Source organism: Sarcophilus harrisii, chromosome 1 (assembly GCF_902635505.1).
Source record: "Sarcophilus harrisii chromosome 1, mSarHar1.11, whole genome shotgun sequence".
NCBI classification, from domain to species: domain Eukaryota; kingdom Metazoa; phylum Chordata; class Mammalia; order Dasyuromorphia; family Dasyuridae; genus Sarcophilus; species Sarcophilus harrisii.
In genome coordinates, this window is record NC_045426.1 from 374,053,837 (window position 1) to 374,061,003 (window position 7,167).

At 32.2% G+C, this 7,167-nt stretch overlaps 1 non-coding gene across 1 annotated transcript; it reads right to left on the bottom strand.

The window, feature by feature from the left end:
* Positions 1 to 455: 455 nt before the first annotated feature.
* Positions 456 to 562, bottom strand: LOC111718984. Its single transcript, XR_002769324.1, has one exon. It is a non-coding gene; the product is annotated as a U6 spliceosomal RNA (small nuclear RNA).
* Between the last annotated feature and the right edge of the window lie 6,605 nt (positions 563 to 7,167).

Genomic DNA, 7,167 nt, shown 5'->3' on the forward strand with positions numbered 1-7,167 from the left:
ATTATCAGTAGTTACTTTAAATGGAATTTCTCTTTGTAACTCTGACTGTTGGATTTTGTTAGTGATATATAAGAATGCTGATGACTTATGTGGGTTTATTTTATAACCAGCAACTTTGCTAAAGTTGTGGATTATTTCTAATAACTTTTTAGCAGAATCTCTGGGGTTCTCTAAGTATACCATCATGTCATCGGCAAAGAGTGATAATTTGGCTTCCTCATTGCCTATTCTTATTCCTTTAATCTCTCTCAGCTCTTATTGCTAAAGCTAGCGTTTCTAATACAATATTAAATAGTAACGGTGATAGTGGGCAACCTTGTTTCACTACAGATCTTATTGGGAATGGTTGCAGTTTGTCTCCATTACATATGATGCTTACTGATGGTTTTAAATAGATGCTGCTGATTATTTTAAGGAAAAGTCCATTTATTCCTATACTCTCAAGTGTTTTTAATAAAAATATGGAACGCTTCACGAATTTGCGTGTCATTCTTGCGCAGGGGCCATGCTAATCTTCTCTTTATCGTTCCAATTTTAGTATATGTGCTGCCGAAGCGAGCACGAAGCATTTATTTTCACTGCCATTTAAAGAAACACAACAAATTATCACATCAAAAAAGCTACTATGTGCCAGGCATTGTGTCAAGTGCTGAGAATGCAAGGGAAGGTATCAAGGAGCTCACGGTCTAATGGGAAAGACATGTAAGCAACAGTGTATGCATAAGATATAAACAGGATACATTGGAGATAAAAATTCTTCAAATAGCACTTTTCAAAATCATTTTTTGTTCCATGAAATATCCATTTCTAAAACTGCCATGCCAAGAAAATGTTGTTTAAAAAGCAATTAGTAGCAAATGAGGGAAAACAATACAAATCAAGATTTCTAAATATCAATGGGAATTTTACCCAGAGAGAATGTTCACAACTCTATAAACTAAATGAAATTCAAGAAAATTTGGACCAATATTTTTTGAATTTTCAACTTTTCCCCTTCATCTCTCCTTACTCTTAACAATATCAATAATTAATATTCATGTCATGTTTTACAATTTATAAAACACTTTCCTCCCAACATTCCCCATGAGGTACATAGTATATACCTTAATATTTCTCCTTGATAATTGAGAAAACAGACTCACAGAAGCACATTGACTATTAAAGATAGCTCTACTATACAATTCAACAGGAAATGAGGTAACTCATTGAACCTGAGACTCAAAGCCATGAGTTTAAATCCAACCTGAGAAATCGATTAGCTATTTGACCCTGGGCAAATCAATTCTCCTCTGTTTTTATTTCCTTTCTCAAGAGGGGACAATATTAGTACCTACCTCCCAGAACTTTTGTGTAGGCCATGTGAACTATTTTAAAGAGCTTAATATAGTATGTAATTCATAATAAGTATTTAATATACGTATTTTCTTTCTTCTGATCCACCTTTATAAAGCTTCTAATGTGTCCTAAGTGACAAGAAATGATAGATTTAAATAAGTATGTGCCATTTTCTCAAATAACTTAGTCTAGTGTTAGACCCAGGATTCCAGACATTGTCTTCTGTTCTCTCAACAGTATGCTTTTGATTACATCATGCTACCTATTAAAGGCCTTCAATATACATACATATAGAAATACACACACACATACACATGCACACACATAAACACACCAACACACATGCACGCTTAAACAAAGACTATAACAGACAATCTTAGACACAAATAATGATAATAAGAGTAAATAGTTTGCAGAGAATAGATTTATTCCTACTTTGGACCTTGGTGAGTTAATCAGTATAAAATGGCATTTCCCTCGTCTTAGTTTTTTTTTTTTTTAATTTTCCTGTAGTTATTATTGAATGAGGTTTAAATGGAGTTTCTATTACAAAATGGGCTGTTATCTAGCTTGTTTGTTCTTGTGATATTCTTATCAATATGCAGTCCAAAAATACTTGAAAGAAGGTAGGTTGTTTATCCTGGATTAGAGAAGGTGATAGGTGCTAGAATAAATCCAGTCTATACAAAGATACATACAACTTACATACATACTTGCAAATATATATGTGTATATATGTATATATACACACATATATACACACATACATATACATGTAAACTCATACATACAAATTTATACAGACATAGGCATATAAGCAAAAACAACTACTTACATATGCTTACACATTTGTATATATGTGTATATATGGTTTAAAATTAACCTTGTTTGTATATGCTTACACATTTGTATATGTGTGTATGTATATGGTTTAAAATTAACCTTGTTTGTTAATTTATTTTGAATATCAGGTATCAATGATTTCATTATTTTTAGCACTTTTTTCCTAGTTATATTTTAAAGCTAGAGAACATTTCTTTTTATTTTTCTATATATTAAATTAATTGAAAATTTATCTCTATCCTTTGTAAAAAAGAAGTTTTTTCTTTAAAAAATGGAATACTAAACAACATTGTTTTGTTTTTAAGGTTTTTTATTTTCAAAATATATATAGTCTTTACAAAATCTTGTGTTCCAAATTTTTTTCTCCCTCCCTTTCTCCAGTTCCCTCCCCTAGATAGCAAGTAATTCAATGTGTGTTAAACATGTGCAATTCTTTTATACATTCTTCTACAATTATCATGATGTACAAGAAAAATCAATATTCCTTTTGCATTCTATAATGCATTCTAATTCTTTGGCCATGAATTTCTTCCTTCTCCACAGATCTGAGAGGTAGACTATCCTTTATTCTTCTGATTTTCTTATAATATCACTCTTTATGTCTAGATCATGAACCCATTTCTATCTTATCTAGGTATATGGTGTTAGGTGTGAGTGAATGACTAGTTTCTGCTATATTTAATTCCAATTTTCCCAGCAGTTTTTGTCAAATAGTGAGTTTTTTCCCCAAAAAGCTGGGGTCTTTGAATTTATCAAATACTACATTATTATAGTCATTGACTATTATGTCTTATAAACCTAACTTGACACAATTCCATTTATTGACTACTCTTATTTATGTTGCTATATAGTTTTAGGTCTAGTATAGCTAGGCTATCTTCTTTACTTTTTATTTTCATTAAATGCCTTGAAAATCTTGATCTTTTGTTCTTCCAGATGAATTTTGTTATTTTTTTCTAGCTCTGTAAAATATTTTTGGGACTTTGATTGGTATAGTACTGAATAAGTATATTAACTTATGTAGACTTTTCATTTTTATTATATTAGCTTGGCCTACCCATGAATGCTTGATTTTCTTCCAATTGATTAAATCTGACTTTATTTTTGTGGAAATAGTTTTGTGATTGTGTTCATATGGTTACTGAGTTTGTCTTGGCAGATACCCAAATATTTAATATTATACACAATAATTTTAAATAAAATTTCCCTTTGTATCTCTTGCTGCTGGACTTTGTTGCTGACATAGAAATGCTTATGATTTATATACATTTATTTTGTATCCTGCAACTTTGCTAAAGTTGTGAATTTTTTCTAGAACTTTTTTTAGTCGATTATTTAGGATTCTCTAAATGTACCATCATATCATTTGCAAATAGTGATAATTTGTTTTTTTTATTATTCTAATTCCTTTTTTTCTTCTCTTATTGCTAAAGCTTACATTTCTAATACAATATTGAATGGTAATGGTGATAATGGGCAATCTTGTCTCAATCCTGATCTTATTGGGAATGATTCTAATTTATTCCCTTTATATACGATGCTTGCTGGAGGTTTTAAATAAATGCTACTGATTTTTTTTTTAAGGAAAAACCCATTTATTCCATTGCTCTCTAATGTTTTTAATATGAATAGGGGTTGGATTTTGTCAAGTGCTTTTTGTGCATGCACTGAAATAATCATATGATTTCTGTTAGTTTAGTTATTGATATAGTCAATTATGCTGATAGTTTTACTAATACTGAATCAGCTCTGAATTCCTAGTATAAATTCTACTTGGTCATCATATATTATCCTGATGATAAGCTGCTGTAATCTCTTTGAAGCATTACATTTTAAAGGAAACTTGCACCAGTATTTTTTTTTTTTGGTTATATTTTGGGACTACCATTGGATCTGTAAGCAGAAATGGGAGAAAACTTCTGAACAATATTGATTATGGGCACTCCTAGGGAGTGTTTCTGCCTAAAACATGTTTTGAGACTTAGTAAAGCAATGTTGAATTCCCCCCTCTGCTTTCCTGTTGAGAGAAGGATAATCGTTTTCCTCTTAGTTGTAGCATGTCTAACCCAGAGAAGAAAGTTTTTTTTGAGAAGAAAACATTTTTTTAAATGTGGAGGGATTAGTACAATTTTCTAGTTATTGTTGTTTTTGATCTTTTAAAAAAATTTCCCTTTCTCTAATTTGGATGTGAGTAGTATTCAAAAAAGTCTATATTTGCACCTATTTTCTCACTTACCAACTAATTTACCTTACTCACTGCATTCATTAACTTAATTTTTCATTTGTGAAACATTACCTATGGCATTGTATTACTATTTTAAAAAGAAAAAAAATAATACTTATAAGCATTAGAAACTTAATGGAGAATTCTTTTCTCCTCTTTCCACTTTTACTGTTCTTCCATTTAACCCTGTCCTTCTACTTCATCTCACTATAGACCCTGAACAAGCAGCTAATCCACCTAATCATGAAATCTCATAAGGAAAGAGACTGCTATATCATTTCTTCCAATACCCATGTGACTAAGAACTTAAATATCCCTAAAAAAATAGACCTCTAGCTCTTCTTAAAGATCTAGGAATGACATCTCTTTTTTTGAGGGTGATTCTAATTATTAGGATATTGTTTCTTAAAGCTAACTCTAATAATTTCTGACAATTAATCCTATTTTTGTCCTTGGCACCAAGTAAACTAATTCAATTTCTCTATTATACAAGAGTTACACTAAACTTGAGGACAATGGTCATGTTACTTGAAGTCTTCTTGTATATAGTATAACCATCTCAATTTCTTAAACTATCCTTTTAGATCTCTGTTTCAGTCCCTTTTGCATCCACTACTCTCTTCTTTGATCATGACCCAATTTGTCAATGCTATTCTTATGGCAGAAATCATTGAATGCAAAACTGATCAGATAGTGTTGGGTTTTGCTAAATGGGTGGAACTACATTTTATTTCTTTTTGTCTTTTTTTTTCAAATCCTATAGTTCCCAGAACTGAAGGTATTATTCTGAAAGTGGTCCTATCAGGTTAAATTATAGTGGAATTATCACCTCCATCACTTAAGCTATTCAGTTTTTATTAATTGTGATCACCTTAGCTTTTTTGCCTGTCATTTTATACAGCTAATGTAGAACCTGCCCCATCCTCCCTCTCTCCCTTCCTTCCTTCCTTCCTTCCTGGTCAACGATGGAGTCCGTTTATTTCAAATCCTCTCAGCCCCTAAATATCGTAGTATAATTACATCACTACAGCTCACTGAGCATGTGCAAATTATAGAACCATTATATCACAACATAACCACAGCACACTGCACAAATGTTAACTATAAGCACCCTGCTATTGATATGTAAATTATGTAAATGTCTCCTTACTGTAAGTATCCCTTGCTTCAAGAAGAACACAAGTGGTCTTGCCCTCCTTAACTTCTCAAGAAGGGTGAGATGCATCATAGGGAGATGGGGAGCCCAACCTGACCTTATCAACAGGATTCTTCTGGGCTGAAGACCAGCCTCATGGGTCTCCTGCTTCATTACTCCTCCATTAAGCCAAGGACTCGTGCTGGTCCCAGGATCCTCCAGAGAGCTAGTCTGAATGGTATATTTTGGCACTTCATCATGGGGGCTCTAGAAAGTATAATATATTTTTGCACCCCAATTTGGGAGCTCTAGAAAGCACACTATTTTGAGAAATTAACTTTCAAATTTTGATTAGCAAATCATGCATATGATTTGTTATAGTAATGTTAAAAGTAAATTATGGTAATCTTGATAGTAGTATCAGTAATGGGTGGGGTGATGGGAGTAGCAGTAGCAATGGCAATAACAGCCTTTTATTGTTAGTACTAGTATTAATAGTTATTATTTTAGTGATAGTAGTAGCAGATATAATTTTGGTAGGTATAATAGTGGTCTCATGTTTATATAGCATTTTAAGGTCTTGAAAAGCATTTTTATAAGCACAATTCCTTGAAAAAATACACCTCACTTTAACTGTTCCTTCATTCTCCTTCATAAGAAATATATGTTTCTTAAACAAAGGCTCCCTAAAATATAAGCATATGAAAGCAGCAAGGGTTTTTTTTTTCTGTTTCAGGATAAATAATGTTGAACTCTCCATTGAAATCTGTTGGTCTTGAGCTACAGGTATTTCAGTCAACTGATCAGTCACTCCTACTACTGTCCGACAGCATAACTGTTCTGGCCTTCAGCCATGTTGAGAAAAGACATAGCTACCTCAAGATAATTCCCTCAGAAAATACTAACCTACACAGATACAGAACTTTCTTCCCTATGCTTGACAATATTTTGATGTTAGAAAGGTCATGGAATCAGCACTTTAATGAAAACAACAGAAGTACTTAAAATCCAGATCAGCTCTTCCTAGTGTGTAAATACAATTATACATCATAAAATTTTCTAGCCCCTTTTTCACAGTTCTGTAGGATTTAACTCTACAATCTATTCTCATAGTGAAATTAAGAGTTAAAAAGTGAAAAATGACTTCCTTTTATTTGTTCTGAATCATGCAGATATTAACCTCTTATAGTAACCCTTTCATGTATGGGAACATCAATCATCAAAGTAGAATCATGCATCAGTCATCACTGCACACATTCCAATCGAAAGAAAGATCCTGAAGGAAAAAGAAATCCTCTGGAGATAGTGTGTGAAAGGAATTACAGGATGAAGTGCCTAAAAGGGGGCTTTATCACTTTTCCCTAATTTGATTCTACACTTAGCACTTAAAACCTTCCATTGTCCAACCAAGAATTCATAGAATTAATCTGGGAGTTTCTTAAAGCACAGACATTATAACTGTATTAGGGTCTCCTGGTAGCATTATCTTCCTTTGACTCAATTCTCCATAATTAAATAGGAAGACACTATTTTCCAAAAGGAATTGAAAGAAAATCAATTTTAAGGAATAATGGAAAAGTCTGGCTAACATTTCAAATGTAGTTCAGATTAGTTCTCAGGTTAAGTTATT